This window comes from Sarcophilus harrisii, chromosome 1 (genome assembly GCF_902635505.1).
Source record: "Sarcophilus harrisii chromosome 1, mSarHar1.11, whole genome shotgun sequence".
Lineage (NCBI taxonomy): Eukaryota > Metazoa > Chordata > Mammalia > Dasyuromorphia > Dasyuridae > Sarcophilus > Sarcophilus harrisii.
In genome coordinates this window covers 64,890,666-64,911,516 of record NC_045426.1, presented here as the reverse complement: position 1 = coordinate 64,911,516, position 20,851 = coordinate 64,890,666, and the positions used below count along the sequence as shown (strand labels likewise).

Below are 20,851 nucleotides of genomic sequence, written 5' to 3'. Positions count from 1 at the left end.
AAAATTATAAATTATCTAAATATAAATTATAAAAGAAATAAGTAATCAAAAATTAAGGAAAATAGAAGTTATCTGAGAGGTTATAGACAGAAATAAGAGAAGTGAAGATCACAAGAATTCTGTGACTCTGTAGGAAAAAAATGCTGACCTGAGAGCAAATAAATTTGGATTCTCAGCAAGGTATTCTAAGTGTGAAAAATGTTGAATTTGAGGGTGTAAAATGACTGGGTTCAAATCTCATCTCTAAGATTTAATAGATACAGATCCTAGGCTGCAGTAAATAATCCCAGCTAGTTTCCTTATTTGTAAAAATATAATATTTGCATTACCTCAAAAGGTTTCTGTAAAAGTCAGATAAGATTTTGCATATAATAATTTAAGAACCCTATAAAGCTACATATATTGTCATCTATTGTTATTTTTTTTCCTGCCCAACTCATTTCATTTGTTTGGGGATGAGTCTACTAATCTAGGCACCTATTCTTGCAAGAATGTAAGATAAAATCTTTCTTGCATTCAAAAAAAAATTTTTTTTTTTGTTTGGGGACTCCATTTCTTCCTAAAGTTTAGAGATTTGGATTAGACAATCTCTCACATTGGTTCAATATCTAACATTGAATAATATTAAATAGGAATTGTTCTCAAGTCATTTTTTTTTTAAGTAACTGACTTCTCTGTGCTATGATACATGCCCTTAGATCCCATATTGTCTTGCAAAATGAATTCTTTTCTTCTTATAGTACAGTAAACAGTCTAAAGAAATCTTCTGGAAACCATTCAACAAAAACAACAAAAAAAGTACATTTACCTCTTCCTTTAACCTCCTCTTCCTATGCCTGCTCACAATTGAATTGAATTGACTTAAAAGAGACACAATATGCACAGAAATAGGCATAAAATAAGGTGGTTTGTGATATACCTTAAAGAAATGTATGAATTTTGTATTCAGAAACAAGACTTCAGAGGAAGAAATCATTTTCAGTTCAGATGATTTTGTGGAAGAGATGAGATTTCAGCAGGATCCTGAAGGCCAAGTATAATATCAGTTTGAGAATATAGGAGGAAATATTCCAGGTAGAAAGTAACAGAATGAGCAAAGTGTAAGTCATATGTGAGTATAGGAATACTCTTTCTTCTCCAAGTTATAAAATTGGTGTAGGGATATAGTGGAAGGTTTCGATAGAAATTAAGGACTCAATAAATATTTGATGCCCTCTGTGATTTTGTCAAAGTATCATCCATCCTTCCCTTACATTGTCTCACTTCCTAAGGCCCATAATTAGACATCCTACATGAAGTGTTTATCATATCAGTTAGTGATTCTTTGAGATAGCTTTGCCCCTCAATAGAATCAATGGGGAAATGAGAAAAATGATTTTTTCTTTTTTTTCCTGAGGCAATTGGGGTTAAGTGACTTGCCCAGAGTCACACAGCTAGAAAGTGTTAAGTGTCTGAGACCAGATTTGAATTCAGGTCCTCCTGACTTCAGGACTGATGCTTTATCCACTGTGTTACCTAACTGCCCTGAAAGAAATAATTATTAAGAGGCAATATCTTAAGGAGATCTAAAGCTCTCCCTTTCTTCCAAAGTCCCAATTTTAAAAGCTGTCTCTTAAAGGAAATCGCTGATAATGATAGTACTTACTTTCTTGTTCAAGACCCCAGCCTGGCAAAAGTTATTTTGTTCTTCTCAGACTTGGTTGCAATATGCATTCTTTGAATAGATAGGTGGGTAGTCTAGTATAGATATATTTCTCCATCCAAGGGTGACATGCTGTCACTTTTAGCCAGACATTTTAACATAGTTCATCTTCCATTGTATTATCCAATCAGAGTTAATTGCCAGCCCTCAGGAACACCTTCTCTTTGAAAGATATATGAACTGCCACCGTGATTGTCTTTGGTTTAAGAGAGATTGCCACATGACCCTCCTTTTTATTAATAACTCTCTGCCCTTATTATTAAAATGATTAAATTACCAAGAAAATAAATGAATATTTGATGAATAAATAATGAGTTATGGGTAGATTCTAGATGAATATGTTTATTCATAGTCACGAGGAGATAGGAGTTTATTAATAGGGAAACCATTGAAGATTTGCAGCAGATAAATGAATTAAAACATGCTTTGGAAAGACTACTTTAATGATGATCCTCATGATTCATTAGTTAGGGGAAAAATTGATGGAAAACCAGTTATGAAGCTATGTCAATAATTAAAGATTAAAGGTTTATGGTAGTGGGGAAGAAAACCTGGGGGAAGATGATAGAGGTATTCCAAACAAAGAATGCACTGGATTTAATAACTGATTATACTTCATAAGTAAGGAAGAAGATAAAGCTAACACTTTGACCCTAAGTGATAGGGAAAGTATAATTCCATCAAAAGTAATAAAGTCAGAAGGAGAATTGAGATGTCATAGGGAGTATTTGGGAGGAGATAGTTCAATTTTCACATTTAATTTAAGGGACAATTAAGTACTCCAGAGCTGGTTGAAAATGCAAGAGTGGAATTCAGAAGATGTCACAACCAGAGAGATTTGGGAGTCATATGTAGAGAAATAAGTAAAATATCTTAGGAAGTTCAGAAGTTCAGGAGTGCCTTATATTTAGGGGCTAAGGAAGAAGGAAGAGGACCTATCAACAAAGAATGCATTTTACAGAAATCCACAAAAAAAAAAAAAAAAAAAAGAGTTTCAAGAAGGAAGTAGAATTCTGAATTCAAGGAGAATAAACCCTGGGGAAAAAGTCATTGAATTTGAAATGGAGAGAAATGAGGATAGAAGAGGAAAGGGATAATCTAGAGAACACATGTATAATTAAAGAACACAAGAGGGCTAGTGAGAAAATGTCAATAGATTTCTTATTAATATTATTCTAAAGGGAATGCAGCAGTGGATATCCAAACATGAAATCAGTCCTCCCAAGATATGATCCTTTGTAAATATTTGATAAATTCTTTAGGAATTAAACAAAAACCCCAACTTTCTGGGGGCAACTTGTTCTGTATCCAATCTAACCATTCCAAAAAGTACCAACAAGAATTAATCAAATTTCTATCACATGCAAGACACTGTACAATAGATATCAGGTATACAAATATAAAATCAAATTAAACAAATTCTTGCCCTCAAAATGCTTTCATTCTACCATATATAAATACATAGGTGTGTGTGTGTGTGTGTGTGAGAGAGAGAGAGAGAGAGAGAGAGAATATATGTGTGTGTATGTGTATAAATACACATATATTATATATGTTAATTTATGGATAGAGAGAGCACCACCAATTAAAGACACCAGAAAAAGCTTCCCATAAGAGAAGGCACATAAACTAATCCCTGAAGGAGGCAAGCTTTGGGATTCTTCCACTAATTTCCTGAACAGCCCAGACACTTAACTTCTTTGGATCTCCAATTTCCCTCCAAAGAAAGCAACAAGAAAATATGCACATCTCTACAAAGTGACATTTTCCAATAGATTGATGCCATTAAAGGGATGAAGATGTCATGTACATAGAGAATAAATATGACCAGAAAACACACAGGTAAAGCATACAAACATCCATACAAATTTAAATTAGAACAAAAGATAAACCAAAGAAAAGAAGTCATTGTTCTCTGTATCCCCAGGTTACCATTTTTTTTTCACTACACATTCAAAATAAACAAATAAGTGAACTGACTTTTTTTGCATGTTTTCACCAACAAGAAACCTTATTGTCTCCCTAAATTCTCTCCTTAGGAAAGAATTTATAATCTGAGAAAATTACATGGAGTATACTTGAATATCTTTGAATATACATCATTAACATGATCATATAATATAATCAAACATGATCATTCCAACTATCCATAATCATGCAAATTATGTAACTAACTCATGGCATTCTCACTGGAATTTTGTATAATTAGCTTTACTATGGGCAACAAACAGAAAACATAGCACATAATAATAGTGTATATGAAAACAAGGTTTATAATAGACCAAAGACACAAATCTTATGCAGAGGATACTAAATATCACTTGTAATTTTTATATAATATACATTGGTCACATGCAGAAGCTCACAACACTTACTATTTCTTTCAGCATATTTCCTTCAAATATTTCCTTCAAAACATGACTAAGTAGACAACCCTGAGGATTGAGTTCTAGGTCTGGAGTCAGAAAGATCTAAGTCTTTTAACTCCAATTTGCCTCAGTTTCCTCATCTGTAAAAAAAAAAAAAAAAGGATAATAATAGTACCTATTTCCTTGGGTTGTTGTGAGAATCAAATGAGATATTTGTAAAATGTTTATCACAGTGTCTGGCACATAATTCTATAGAAATGTTAGCTATTCATCTATAGGACTATAGGAACTGAATATGGATCACAACATAACATTCTCACTCTTTTTGTTGTTGTTTGCTTGCATTTTGTTTTCTTACTCATTTACTTTCTTTTTCTGATCTCATTTCTCTTGTGCACAAGAGAATTGTATAAATATGCTTATACACATTGGATTTAACATATATTTTAACATGTTTAACATATATTGAATTGCTTTCCATCTAGGGAAGGGGGTGGGGGGGAAGGAGGAAAAAATCTGAAACACAAGACTATGAGGTCAATGTTGTCAAATTATCCGTGCATATTTTTAAAAATAAAAAGTTTTATAAAAAAAAGAAATATTAGCTATTATATACCGTAAAGACAGCTAAGGCATACAGTGAACAGAAAGGTAGTCTTGAAGTCAAGACTTTGACTCAACTTCCCGAGTTCAAATCCAGTCTTGATGACACTTACTAAACAAGTTACTTAATCCTATTTGCCTTAGTTTCTTCATCTGTAAAATGAGCTTAAGAAGGATATCTCTGCCAAGAAAATCACAAATAGTGTCACAAAGAGTCAGATATGAGTGAAATAATTAAACAATATATAGCAAAGAAGCATAAACACAGAAAGAAAAGTATAAAACATAGCAAGATAAAGGTTATATATGATACATAGCCTATGATCTCATAGCCTATGCTCATGTAGTACAACCTTCCCATTTTACAATGGACCCTAGAAAGTAAAGTTTCTTTATCCCTTTCTAAAAGAAATTAAATGAAATTACTCAGTCATACTATTAATAAAAATCAGAGGTAAGAGCTGAACCTAGATCTTCTAACTTCAGAGGAGTCTTCCCATAGCATCAGATTGGTTACAATAGTCCATCATTTTTTTTTTCTATTTATCCTCAATTTTAGGACTAATTTGGGACTAATGTCCAGTACAGTCTTGGTCACTGACCAAACCAATCTGACACTTTCACAGTGAATTCAAGCTCAGAGATGACACAGGATGATGGCGAGCATCTAGGCATCTACTAGAAAGCCAAGAATCTAGCATTTTAGAAAAAGAAGAGAAATTCCTGCATAGTGCCAGATTCAAAATTGCCTCTCTAGGTACTCCACATTTAAGATTTCAATGAGCTGCCATCTAAAGAGAAAAAAAGGTAATTAATTACATGAAAACACCAGTCTTTGGGAGAAAAGTGAATCTCAGAATATTGTCTTTTCCAGTAAGTGTAAAGGGCTAAAACTCTGAATAGGTGCACTGGAATCAGAAAACCAAGCACTCAAAGCTAATTACCTATTGGATAAGATTCTATTAGCATATGCTTGAGAAAGCATATGCTTTCTCAATAGTGAGAAAAATGGCCCTTCTCACTATTCTGTGCTGGCTCCATCTTTTGGTGTATACAAATAATTGTAGGAGGGATTAGGGGGTGGAGTAAGACAAGCCAGTCACTTTGGAGGAGGACAAGAAGGGAGGTCTGTGGGTGGAGAGCTTATGGAAGTTTCGTCCATCTCCTTTATTTCTCCCCCTAAAGACCAAGGACTTTTGCTGATCCTGACTCTGGCTGATCCTGAGGTCAACAGGGAGCTAACCCGGACTTCACATTTGGTGCCCAACATGTGGACCAAGGACCCTAATTTCACTGAAGAAGTCCCCGGTGACCAGGAAATAGGGTGAGTATTTTAATAGACAAACAAAGAACTTACTTTGTTAAGGGCTAAACTAGTAACTTTTCTAACTGAAATGGAGCAGATATTAGGAAAAGATTCTCCCCCATCCCCAGCTCCACACACCACCCCTCTGCCCTGACGGGGCACTATAAAAAACATACTTAAGTTGATCAAGGGACAAGGCTTACTTGTAATTTGGGAGCAGATGACTGGACTCTTGGATACATTAGAATGCACGTCCCCTTGGTTCTTAAAGGAAGAAGCTATAGAGGCAGATAATTGGAAACTAGTAGGAGATCAACTATGTGAATACTACAATGAAGGTCCTGATTCAATTTCCATGGAAACATTCTATATATACAACATAATACAACTGACCTTAAAGAATCCTGCAAGTTATAGAAAAAAGAAAACTTTTAAGAATGGCCAGATGAGGAAGTGTGAGGAAAAGGGGGAAGACAAAGGACAGATTAATGGCAATATTACCAGAGGGCATGAGGAGTTAAGTAAGGTTGAAGAGTGTGGTGATTCTCCCTCTCACAAGGCAGCTTCAACTCTGCCTATGGAGCAGGTCATTGATATGCCCCCATCAACTTCACCTTCCTGGATGGAGGGAGAAGGAGCAGTGGGAGGGACAGTGATACCACCAGCACTTCCCCCCCAACAATCACCCCCTCCTATGACTAGATTACAAAAGGCACTACTTAAAGCCACAGAGGAAGAGCAGAATACAGCTGATTTGAGAATAGAAATGTATCTTGTGATTCAACATTTTAACTCTTTGGGTCAAGAAAGTAGAAGATATGCTCTAGAAATCCTCAAAAACGTGAAAAAGGCTTGCACTCTTTATGGAGCTACAGCATCTTATGTTAAGATGTTATTACAGAATTTGGCTTATGAAGTCTTAACCCCTAGGGACTGGAAATCTATAGCAAGGATATGCTTAAAACCTTGACAAAACTTGTTATGGCTTTCTGAATACAGTGAGCTCTGTAGGATACAAGCCCAAAGAAATAGGCAAACTGGAGTTAATACTCCAATCACCTATGACCAGCTAATAATTGTAGATTCTTTTGCAGACATTTCAGTACAGATTAATTGCCCCATAATAGCATATGAGAAAATTGCTGCTACTGCTATCAAAGCATGGTGTTTTATTCCAGGTAAACACTACAAGGGAGAAGCCTTCACAAAAATAGCACAAGGACCAAATGAACCCTTTGCGAATTTTGTGGGACCTTTGAAGACAGCTATCATATGAACTATTGGTGAAAATGCAGCAACAGATATTATGATAACACAACTTGCTAATGAAAATGCTAATGAGGTTTGCAGAAGAATTATATGAGGACTACACAAGGATGCTCCTTTAGAGCAGATCATAAAATGCTGCGCCACAGTGGGCACAAATACCTTTTATAGCCAGGCTATGATGCAGACTTCCCAAAACCCAAACATGGGAAGATAGGGTCCCGTTTGGCAAGGGACTTCCAGAGAGACTTGTCAATGCTTTCAATGTGGTAAAATAGGGCATCTGAAACCTCAATGTTGGCATAGAGACAGAGTAAGAAAATAGGGTGGGAGAACAAGACCCAAAACCCATGTCCAAAATGCAACAAAAGCTTCCATTGGGCATGAGAATGTAGGCTAATTCAGGGAAATAGGATGGGGGGCCCAGCCCCATGGCCCAAGGCAAAAAATACTTGAGGTATGATGGCAGCCAATGCTACATGCAGAGAGCCTTTAGAAGTTCAATACCCAGACATGACCAATCAGCCAGGAAGCAACCTGATGGGAGAAAGGATTACAATTGGGGAGAATAAAGTTGCATGCAGCTGGGACAATTGAGATACCCCCTGGAGAGGTGAAATCTGGTCCTCTCTAGCCTATGGATCTCTTGCCTCCAGGCACAGTAGGCTTGACCATTTCACCTTCTGAGAGCACTTACAAAACAGTATTCATTCATACACTGATGTGGAAAACTGAGGAATGTGTAGATAATATCCCAGTCACTAATACAGGTAGACAATGTGTGACTTATCAACCAGGAGAAGTGGTTGCATCAGGTTTACTGATACAGATTCCTAATAAGCAATGTGGTGATAGTCAACCAGATTCTGACTCCAAGTAACAAAATCCAGAAATATTCTGGACAGCAGTTGTGACAGCTGACTGACTTATGCTCACTATCTATATAAATGGCCTACCATTGGAAGGATTGGTAGACACAGGTACAAATCGTACAGGCATTAGAGGTGCCAACTGGCCCAGTCACTAGCCAAAGATTAAGGCAGACAACTACATGTCTGATGTTGGAGGATCAATAGCAGCTGAAGTTAGTGCTACCCCTTTGAGATGGACTTTTGAAGGTGAAACAGGAGTTTTTACTCTTTTTATAGTTGAAAAATCCCCATCAATCTGTGGGGAAGAGACATTTTACAACAATTAGGGTTAAAAATGAGTACCTCTGTTTTTTAGGCAGGGCTGTTGTTGAAGGCCTGCCAACACTTTCACCTGTTCCTATCCAATGGAAAACAGATACACCAGTGGGGATACAACAGTGGCCCTTAGCTAGTGATAAAATTCAGGCCTTATTAGATATAGTACAGGAGCAACTTGACCAAGGACACTTACAACCTTCTCTAAGTCCTTGGAATTCCCCAGTATTTGTTGTAAGAAAGAAATATGGAAAATAGAGGATGTTGAATGATTTAAGAAAGGTAAATAAACAGATGGAAACTATGGGAACTCTTCAGCCTGGACTTCCATCTCCTACCCAGTTGCCTAGAGAATGGCCTCTTTGGGTTATAGACATTAAGGATTGTTTCTATTCTATCCCTCTAGATAAGGAGGATATGAAAAGATTTGCCTTTTCAGTGCCCAGCATTTACTTAGCTGAGCCTTATAAAAGATATGAATTGTGAAGATCGTGTATTTTTAAATCGACAGGAGTCAGGAATTCAGGTTAGGGGAAAATCGTCAGTCTTTATTCTCAGTGAAGAAGGATAGAAGGTGGAAGAGAATCGGCGATAGCAATTGTAAGCTGAGTCAAGAAGCTAGCCCGACCAGCAGCCAACAACCAGCAGCTCGGAGTCTAGAACCCAGCCCAATCTCTCCCAAGCTTCTCTTCCTGTCTCTCTCTGCCTCCACCCACTAAAATCCATTTCCTATACAACACATCAGGACTTGCACAGAGGTGGAGGGACCATTCTTTATCCAATCATGTATTAATAGAGTATAGCCCAATTATATTTAGCTCACATACTTGGGACCTCATGCATCAACTCAAACCTCAGCCCATTACATTCCCGCTTTCTTTATTTTTAGAACACAGGTGGTCATGCCATCCCTGACTCCTCAGGGAGGTCAGAGCCCCCAAGGGGAGGTGATCACAGCCTCCCTAACTTCTCAGGGAAGGAGGTGAAAGCACTAAAAAGGAGATGATCACGCCCTACCTGACATCTCAGGAAGGGAGATGAAAAGCACCAAAGGGAAATGGGGTTGCTAGGGGGTTTCTGGGCTGAAGGGTCTTATTATGCACAAACCCATCAGCATGGAGGTATTACATAACATAGCAATAACGCAGAGGTTATTAGGGATGACCCTCCCTCAGTCAGTGCAGGCTCGATGTGGTGTAACAAGCATGAATTTTACCGCATCGTAGCAAATAGCAAACAATATAAATCAACATGGTGGGAAAAGGATCACCAGAAGTCCTAGAAAGGGGGTATGTAAAACAGTCACACATACACCTTCTTCAGCAGCCAAGAGATAGTCCAAAACCAATCTATTGTCCATTGTTTCACATGTCAGGGAATCCAATGATACCCCTGAGTTTTGAAGTCCTGCAAAAGTCTTTTTTGTGTTAGGGAATCCAATGATTCCAGTAGATTTTGAAGTGTTGTAACAGTCTTATCATTTCTCAGAGAATCCAATGACTCCTGAGAGTTTTCAAGTCCTATGTCTCAGAGAATCCAATGATTCCTGAGGATTTTCAAGTCGTATGTCTCAGAGAATCCAATGATTCCTGAAGGTTTTTGAGTCCTATGGCTCAGAGAATCCAATGATTCCTGAGGGTTTTGAAGTCCAACAATCTTTGATGTCCATGAGTCAAATGCATAATGCCAGCTCTTTTCAATGGTAGCACAATCAAACAGAACCACCTGATATTTCTTGGGTCTTCTCCTTTGTTTCAAGGGTCTGCTCCATCTCTCTGTGATGGACAAAGGAATATGGTCGTGGTACCATCTGATCCTTCTCCACCTGTAGAGATACAAGCAAACCCTCTCCCAAAGCAGTTAGCCTATCTGGTCCTTTCAAATTCACCACTTTCTGTCTCCCACATCACCGGATTATCTAAAGATAGTGGAGCTGCTCGCATGGACATGACCTGCCGGTGGGTTATAAAACCTTCAGCCGGGCCAGTGCATCTTTGTCAAAAATCAAGAATTAATAGTATAAAGAGCTAGATTTAGAAGTTCTCTAGGGTTACCTGTGGCTCCCCCTTTCTTTTGTTTTTGGAGGAGCGTCTTAATATCTCTTTTTCTCCTCTCCACTATTGCCTGTCCTTGAGGATTAAAAGGTATGCCCATGGTGTGTAAAATCTTATACTGTGCACAAAAGTGTGCAAAATGTTTTGAAGTATAAGCAGGACCATTGTTGTTTTTTGTTGTGGCACACCATAATGGAAATGCTTGCATGAGAATTAGTGACCACTGGCTGTCTCTTTTGCTGCTGGCATTGCAAAGTGAATCCGAAAAAGGTGTCTACCACAACATGGATGAAAGACAGACGACCAAAAGATTTATAATGGGTCAAATCCATTTGCCAGATTTCATTGGGTCTCAAACCACAAGGGTTCTTCTCTGGAGGCAGTGTAGGAGCGTGGAAAGGAAGGTAAGCTGTACAGGCTTTTACTAGGCTCCTAGCTTCCTCTCTTGTTATTCCAAATTGTAAACATAAAGCTCAAGAGCCTGATGATATTTAGAATGAGATGCCTGAGCTCTTGGAACAAAGGGTATTGACCAACATAGTTAGAAGGTATCTGCCATATTTGAATTCCATCAAATATGGGACCTGAAGTCCACTATGAGAATGGACATGTAATATATAGATCTTACCTGGATGCTTTCTCACTTGCTCTTGAAGTTTCTTAAAGAGCTGATATAATTAGAGGCTGCAAATTTTATTTGAGCTGTGGCAATTCTTTTGTACCACACACCTACTGAATAGGCCGAATCAGATATTATATTATGTCTCCTGGATAATAAGTAAAGGCTAGAATGATCCGTCAATTCATTCTGCTGAGTGGATTGAAAAGAAGTTCGATACTCTCTTTAGAGATAAGTCACGAGGTACACACACAAATATTAGTTTGGATGCATCCGTGAAGATGGTTGGTCCTTTAAGGGAACTTTAGAAACTTTTTCTTCAAGAATCCATCGCCAATTATGTAATAGTTAGTTTCTTTAATGAGACCCATGTAAAAATTTGGAGTCATGGATAATAAAATTTGCCACTCTGGGATGGTCTCCCACACATTAATTTGTGTATTGGTATAAAAGGTGTATTCTTGTCAGGTCTTGTCCAGATAATTGTACTGCCTCGCTTAGTGGCCTTTAATAAAATTCAACAAGCACTGGGTAGGGGTGTAAGGCTTTGATCTGGTTGGCTGGAGGTTCACCACTTATCACACTGTGTCCTTGATGAAGGACTGCTGTGGGTGCCCTCTTGTGTGGCAAAACTGATTCTCCAAGGGTTTTGGTGACTCTTTCAACCACATTGGATAAAGCCATTCAACTTCTCTCAAAGCCTCTTGAGCTTCTTTTGTAAGCTCGTGAATTTAAAGCATGTCTCCCCTTAAAATGTCATATAACGGTGTAATTGATAAGTAGTCAAACCTAACACTGGTGCATCCATTGGATATCTCCTATCAATTTCTGAAAATCATTCAATGGTTTAGCTTTTCTGTTCTTAAGGAGAGTTTGAACTGTAAGCACCTTAGGGTATTTCATATCCTAAATATTGAAAAGGAGCATGTCTTTGAATTTTTCTGGTGCTATGTATAATTTGTAATTCCTTAGTGTTTCTATGGTCTTTTGTAGACATGCCTCTAACATTTGTTCCTCAGGTGCACATCCCAAAATGTCATCCATGTAGTAATAGCATAACTTTGGGAAGCTTTTCTTACTGGAGCAAGAGCAGCAGCAACATACATTTGACACATAGTAGGGCTGTTTTTCATTCCTGTGGCAAACTGTCCATTTCATATCTTTTATAAGGCTCAGCTAAGTTAATGCTGGGCACTGAAAGGCAAATCTTTTCATATCCTTCTTATCCAGAGGGATAGAATAGAAACAATCCCTTAATATCTATGACCCAAAGAGGCCATTCTCAGGAACTGAGTAGGGATGGAAGTCCAGGCTGAAGAGTTCCATAGTTTCCATCTGTTCATTCTACTTTTCTTAAATCGTAACATCCTCCATTTTCCAGATTTCTTTTCACAACAAACACTGGGGAATTCCAAGAACTTAGAGAAGGTTTTAAGTGTCCTTGGTCAAGCTGCTCCTGTACTATATCTAATAAGGCCTGAATTTTATCACTAGCTAAGGGCCACTGTTGTATCCACACTGGTGTATCAGTTTTCCATTGGATAGGAACAGGTGAAAGTGTTGGCAGGCCTTCAACAGCAGCCCTGCTTAAAAAACCGAAGTACCATTTTTAACCCTAATTGCTGTAAAACGTCTCTTCCCCACAGATTGATGGAATTTTTCAACTTAAAAGGAAAAACCTTTTTTTCAAAGTCCATCTCATAGGCGCAGCACTAACTTCAGCTGCTTGATCCTCCACACCAGACATGTAGGTGTCTGCTTTATCTTGGCCAGTGACTGGGCCAGCTGGCATTCTAATACCGTCCAATCTGCACCAGTGTCTACCAATCCTTCCAATGAAGGCCATTTATATAGATTGTGAGCATAGGTGGTCAGTTGTTACAGCTTCTGTCCAGTATATTGCTGGAATTTTGGATCTGGAATCAGAATCTGGGTGACTATCACCAGGTTGCTTATTAGGATTCTGTATGAGTAAACCTGATGCTACTATTTCTCCGGTGATAAGTCACATTGTCTGCCTGTATTGGGACTGGGATATTATCACCATTCCCCAGTTTCCCACATCAGTATGTGGATGGACACTGTTTTGTCGGTGCTTCAGGAGGTAAAATGGTCAACCTACTGTGCCTGAGGCAAGGGATCCATAGGCTAGAGAGGAACAGATTTCACCCTCCAGGGTATCTCAGTTGTCTCAGCCAACAACTCTATTCTCCCTAATTGTAATCCCTTTCTTCCATCAGGTTGCTTCCTGGCTGATTGATTGAATCCCTTTCGCCATCAATGGCTTCCTGGCTGATTGGTCATATTGGGGTATTGGCCGTCTAGGCACCTCTGGGTGCACCATTGGCTGCCATCATGCCCCAAGTGTTTTTTGGGGCCCTGGGCTGGGCCCTCATCCCTTCCTGAACCTGTCTACATTCTAAGGCCCAATGGAAGCCTCTGTTGCATTTTTGGACATGGTGATTGGGTCTTGTTCTCCCACCCTGTTTTCTCCTTGCCTCTATACCAACTTTGAGCTTTCAGATGCCCTACTTTACCACATAAGCATTGACGTTCTTCTAGAAGTCCCTTGCCGGAAGGGACCCTGTCTGCCCATGTTGGGATCTTGGGAAGTCTGCATCATAGTCTGGCTATAAAAGGCATTTGTGCTCACTGTGGCCAGCCTTATGAACTCCTCTAAAGGAGCATCCTTGGGCAGTCCGTATAATCCTTCTGCATACCTCATTAGCATTTTCCTTAGCAAGTTGCCTTATTAAAACATCTGTTGTTGGATTTTCCCATTAGTTCTTGTGATAGCATCTGCAAACGTCCACAAAAGTCAGCAAGGCTCATCTGGTCCTTGCATTATTTTGTGAAGGCCTCACCTTTGTCATTTTATTGTGAATCAAAGCCCACACTTTGATAGCATTAGCAGCAATTTGCTCATATGCTGCTACTGAATAATTAACCTGTGCTGTGACGTCTGCATATGGACCTATACCTTGTAGTAGGTCATAGGTGTTCGCAACATGAACAGCATTTTGACTATTTTGTTGGGCTTATATCCTACAGAACTCACTATATTCAGAAAGCCACATGTAATTTTGTCCAGGTTCTAGGCATACCCTTGCTATAGATTTCCAGTCATCAGGAGTCAAGATTTCAAAAGTCAAATTCTGTAACAGCATCTTAACATAAGCTGATGTAGCCCCATAAATAGTGAGAACCAAGGGGAGATGCAGTTTAATATACCCACAAATCACTCTATCTGTTCCCAAGTTATAAGTAACCCATGTATTTCTATCAGCTTATGCATGCTTTCTATAGCACCACTCTTGGGTGGGGTTGGGGGGCGGAGATGGAGAGTCTAGCTAGCATTTGTCCCATTTTAGCCAAAAAAAAAAAAAAAAAAAAACGATTACTGGTTTAGTTTTAAGAAAATAAGTTCCTTATTTGTCTATACAATACTCTCAAGTTCCTGGTCACCAGAGACTTCTTCAGTCCTTGGTTACCGTCGCCAAATGTGAAGATCGTGTATTTTTAAACGACAGGAGTCAGGAATTCAGGTTAGGGAAAATCGTCCAGTCTTTATTCTCAGTGAAGAAGGATAGAAGGTGGAAGAGAATCAAGGAAGCAATGTGTGCAGCTAGTCAAGAAGCTGCTCGACCAGCAGCCACAGAACCAGCAGCTCGGAGTCTAGAACCCAGCCCAATCTCTCCCAGCTTCTCTTCCTGTCTCTCTCTCTGCCTCCACCCGCCAAAATCGTCATTTCCTATACAACACATCAGGACTTGCACAGAGAGTGGGCAGGGGCCATTCTTTATCCAATCATGTATATTAATAGAGTATAGCCCAATTACTATTTAGCCTCACATACTTGGGACCTCAGTGCATCAACTCAAACCTCAGCCCATTACAATGAATGGACAGTTTTGCTACAGGGAATGAAAAACAGCCCAACTATGTGTCAAATGTATGTTAGTGCTGCTCTTACTCCAGTAAGAAAAGCATTTCCAAAAGTAATGTTATTACATTACATGGATGATATATTGGGATGTGTACCTGAGGAACAAATGTTAGAAGCATGTCTACAAAAGACCATAGAAACACTAAGGAACTACAAATTGCACATAGCTCCTTTTCAATTTAAAGACATGCTCCTTTTCCATATTTAGGATATGAAGTATACCCTAAGATGCTTACAGTACAAAAACTTTCCTTAAGAACAGAGAAGCTAAACACCTTAAATGACTTTCAGAAATTGATAGGAGATATTCAATGGATGTGTCCAGTGTTAGGCTTGGCTACCTATCAATTGCAACCATTATATGACATTTTAAGAGGAGACAGTGCTTTAAACTCACCACACCAGCTTACAAAAGAAGCTCAAGAGGCTTTGAGAGAAGTTGAATTGGCTTTATCCAATGTGATTAAGTCACTCAAAAACCTTTGGAAATATCAGTTTTTGCTACAAAAGAGGCACCCACAGCAGTCCTTCATCAAGGTGACAGTGTGATAGACTAAGTAAACCTTCCAGCACAACCAGAACAAAACTTCACTCCTTACCTAATGCTTGTGGCTAGAATTTTATTAAAGGCCATTAAGGGAATGGTACAATTATCTGGGATAAGACCTGACAAGACATACACCTTTTTTACTAATGCACAAATTAATGTATGCTGTGAAACCATCTCAGATTGGCAAATTCTATTGTCCATGGCTCCAAATCTTACAGACGGGTCTCCATAAAAGATAACCAGATTATTACATAATTGGCCATGGATTCTTGAAGAAAGTTTCTAAACTTCCTCTTAAAGGACCAACTATCTTTTTCAGATTCATCCAAACATAATATTTGTGCTGTATACTCTCATGACTTAACTATAAAGAGAGCAATCAGAACTCCTTTTCAGTCTATTCAGCAGAATGAATTGTATGTGATCATTCTAGCTCTTACTTATTATCCCAGAGATATAAATATAATATCTGATTCGGCCTATTCAGTAGGTGTGGTACAAAGAATTGCCACAGCCCAAATAAAATTTGTAGCCTCTAATATATATCAGCTCTTTAAGGAACTTCAAGAGCAAGTGAGAAAGCATCCAGGTAAGATTATATCTCATAATGGACTTCTAGGTCCTATTTTTGATGGTAATTCAAAGGCAGATAGCCTTCTAACTATGTTGGCCAATACTCCCTTATTATTATAAATCTTTTGGTCGTCTGTCTTTTATCCATGTTGTGGTAGGCACCTTTTCAGGATTCACCTTTGCAATACCTGCAGCAAAACAGACAGCCCAAGTGGTCACTGAATTCCTTATGCAAGCATTTGCAATTATGGGTGTGCCACAAGCAATAAAAACAGATAATGAACCTGCATATACTTCTGAACATTTTACACACTTTTGTGCATAGTATAAGATTTTACACACTACTGGCAAACCCTTAATCCTCAAGTACAGGCAATAGTAGAGAGGAGAAACAGAGACATTAAGACGTTGCTCCAAAAACAAAAGAAAGGGGGAGCCACAGGTAACCCTAGAGAACTTCTAAATCTAGCTCTCTATACTATTAACTTCTTGGTTTTTGACAAAGATGCATTGGCTCCAGCAGACCCATCAGAAGAGCAGTGTTCAGTGCAAATAGCTCCATTATCTTTAGATAATTGCCAGATGATGTGGAGAGACCCAGAAACTGGTGAATGGAAGGGACCAGATAGGTTAACTACTTGGGGGAGAGGGTTTGCTTGTAGCTCTACAGATGAGAAGGAACCAGATGGGTGCCAACGAGCCATATTAGCCTTGTCCATTGGAGAGAGATGGAGCAGACCCTTGAAATGAAGGAGAAGACGCAAGAAACATCAGGTAGTTCCATCGCTGATTGTGCCCACCACTGAAAGAGCATGGAAGTTATGTCATTTGCCTCATGGACATCAAAAATTGTTGGACTTCAAAACCCTCAGGAATCACTGGAATCCCTGAGAAATGAAAAGATTATTGTGGGACTTCAAAATCCTCAGGAAGCATTGTATTCTCTGAGACATGATAAGACTGATCCAGGACTTGAAAACCCTCAGAAATCATTGGAATCCCTGAGAAATGAAAAGATTGTTGTAGGACTTCAAAACCCTTAGGAATTATTGTATTCTCTGAGACATGACAAGTCTGATCCAAGACTTGAAAACCCTCAGGAATCACTGGATTCTCTGAGACATGATAAGACTATTGTAGGACTTGAAAACCCTCAGAAATCCCTGGATTTTTTGAGAAATGATAAGACTGTTGCAGGACTTCAAAAACTTGTGGGTATCATTGGATTCCCTGACAATGGAAGCAATGGACAATAGATTGGTTTTGGACTATCTCTTGGCTGCTGAAGAAGGGGTATGTGTGATTGTTGTTTACATACCCTCCTTCTAGGACTTCTGGAAATCTTTTACAACACCATGTTGATTTATATTGTTTGTTATATCACTACTTGCATGTACACTTCAAGTTTGTTACACCACATGCACCAGCTGTGGGGAGCTGTGGAGAGAGTCATCACTAATAGCCCGACCTTTACTGCTATGTGATTGTGTAATACCTCCCATACTGATGGGTTTGTGCATAACTGTTTCTAGTAAGACCCTTCAGCCCAGAAACCTGCTAATAATATCTGGCTTGACTCCCTACTTCCCTTTGGTGTTTTTCATCTCTCTTCCTGAGAAGTTAGGGAGGGTGTGATCATCTCCTTTTTAGTGCTTTTAGCTGTGTTCTAAAAGAAGAGAAAGCAGGAGATATAAAGGGCTGAAACTCTGAATAGGTGCACTGAAATCAGACAACCAAGCACTTAAGGCTAATTCCCTACTGGACAATACTCTATTAGTATATGCTTGGGAAAATGTCCCTTCTCACTATTCTGTGCTGGTTCAATCTTTTGGTGTATGCAGATAATCATAGGAGGGATTAAGGGGTGGAGTAAGGCAAGCCAGAGTCACTTTGGAGGAGGACGAGGAGAAGGGGGGTTGGTAGGTGGAGAGCTTGTGGCAGTTTCATCTATCTCCTTTATTTCTCCCCCTAAAGACCAAGGACTTTTGCTGATCCTGACTCTGGCTGATCCTGAGGTCAACAGGGAGCTAACCTGGAATTCACAAGTAAGAGTAAAAAAATTCTTGAATACTGCTAACTTCTTAAGGAGAGAAGAGTTTTACACTTGACCTTAGCAAGGATATGATATTAGGGGAAGGGGTGCCTGAAAATTCTATATCACCATGATCTATTTGGATAAGTGCAAGTACAATGAACCTCAAGCTCTTTTCCTTTCTTAGGGGAGTTCAAGTACATAAAGAAGTACATTAGAGTATGTGCTGACTACAGTGTACAAAGCAGCTCCTAGCTCCAGCAGGCCATAGTTACCTGATCTAGCTCTGTGGTCTCCTTATTGCCAGCAAGTCTTTTTTCCAGCAAACTGACCTTCTTCAAAGTGGACCTAAAGAGGGAAAGGCTCATAATGAGGCTGGGTTTTAATATTCTCACAAAAAACAAAAACATAACCAACAACCAGAGAATCAAGGCTGATCTTCCTAGCATCAATTACTGTTTGAATAATGGAGCCATGTCCATTGTTCTGATGAACCACTTAGGCTGATCTGATAGTATCCCCCATGCCTGATAAACACTTCTTGGAGCCTGTGGCAGGACTACTCAAATTCTTACTTGGCAAAGATAGTTTGTTCCTGAAAGATTGTGTGGCTCCAGAAGATGGGGAAAAAAATCTGTGTTAACCCACCTAATGATTCTATCATTTTATTGAAGAATCTTTGCTTTCATATAGAAGGAAAATAAAAAGACAGAGATGCTTCTGGGAATAAGATCAAAGTTGAATTAACCAAAGTAGAAGTCTTCCAAGGAGCCCTCTCCAAGCTGGGAGCTGCCTATGTCAATGATGTTTTTAGTACTGCTCACTGTGCCCACAATTTTATGGTGGGAGTGTGTCTGCCCCAGAAGACATATGGTTTCCTCATGAAAAAGCAGCTGATTTATTTTGCTGAGGCTCTCTTGGATAGAGCTAAAGTTACTGACAAAATCTAGTTGATCAACAATATGCTAGACAAAGTCAATGAGATAATCATTTCTAGGCACATGGTTTTCATCTTCCTTAAAGTATTCAACAACATAGAGATTGAAACTTCTCTTGTCAAAGACCTGATGGCCAAGGCTGAAAAGTTGCCTGTCAACTTCATCACAAGTTTGATGAGAATACCAAGACTGGCTAAGTCACATTGGTCTCTGGCATCCTTGCTGAATGGATGGGTTTGGACTGTGGCCCTGAGAACAGCAAGAAGTATATGGTAGCTGTGGCCTGGGCCAGAGTGTGTGAAATTGTCTCACTGAAGTATTTGAGTGGGAAGCCTTTACTTGGGGAACCAAACTATGTGGCAGAGGACCAGCAAGAAGGGCTGCATTGCTATCATAGGTGGTAAGGATACTGTCACTTGCTGTGCAAATTGGAATGCTGACACCAAAGTAAGCCATATAAGCCCTGGGGGTGGTGTCAGTCTAGAGATGCTGGAGGCAGAGTACTTTCTGGGTTGACCACCCTGAGCAATGTCTATTGGATGCCACTTTTCTGCCTGCTGGTTCCTGTGCTAACCCTTCCAACATGTCATTTTAGTACTTCCTGTCCCCTTTCCTTGGCACTAGGCAAAGTTCTCCCTCAAGACTCAACCAGTAGTCAGAAAATGGGACAATGAGAGTCCCAGAAGAAATTCAACTCAACTTTATGTTTCCTAGGTGTGCCTATTGTCAAATCTTATTTGAACTTTAGACTCTTGTAGACACTTTAGTATGTCGAAACCATTGCTGTGATCTAAAAGACATACAGACAGATTGATCAATAGATAGATAGAAAGGTAGATGATAGATAGATAGACAGACAGACAGATATTGCATGTGGGTGTATGTAGTATATCTTTCAGAAAGGAAAAACAGCTTAAGCTACTGTTAACTATGCTCTCTTGAAATTGTTTTGTTCAGCTTTGTCAGCGGCTTTTTCTGTCTTTACCCTCACACAGTTGAATACAAAAAGAAACTCCACTTTGTGAGAGGGGGGAAAGGTTGACCTGCTAAGTAAACATTTCACAAACTCTTTTGCTGTTTAAAGTGTTAAAGTGTTTACCTGGGGGAAGGGGGAGAACAGACAGACAGACAGACAGAGAAGGATGGAAGGGAAAAAGAAGAAAAAAGTAAGGGAGGGAGGGAGGAAAGGAGAAAAGAAGGAAGGAAGGAAGGAAGGAAGGAAGGAAGGAAGGAAGGAAGGAAGGAAGGAAGGAAGGAAGGAAGGAAGGAAGGAAGGAAGGAAGGAAGGAAGGAAAGAAGAGGGGGGAGAGGGAGAAAGAAACAAAGAAAGAGAAGTACCATAAGGCAAGAGGCTTCTGTGTGTCCCTAGGGTGAAAATGGGACTCCCCAAAATGGAAGATCACCTCTATAACAAATTCAAGTTCATTTCCCTTCTGAAGAAAGTCCAAATCACAAAGTGTTGCTATAAATACAGAAGAATACATAGATCTGTGATGGGAAGGGATTGATTAGAGTATAGCTACTCTAAATCCCTTCTGAATTTTTTTATGGGGAAAAATAAAAGTTGTTCTGTACCTGATACATTTACTGTTACTGTGTTTACTTGTATGGAACCCAGGGACCCTTTGACACATTTTTGTAGCAGCCCATACATTAGTTAAATTTCAGTAATACTCTGAGATTTCCCAAAGGGAATTCTGGGTGCA

The 20,851-nt window shown here is 39.1% G+C and overlaps 1 pseudogene; it reads left to right on the top strand.

Moving 5' to 3' along the window:
- The window catches only part of LOC100914274, a 30,782-nt pseudogene extending 10,963 nt beyond the window's left edge, over positions 1–19,819 (top strand).
- Positions 19,820–20,851: the final 1,032 nt, after the last annotated feature.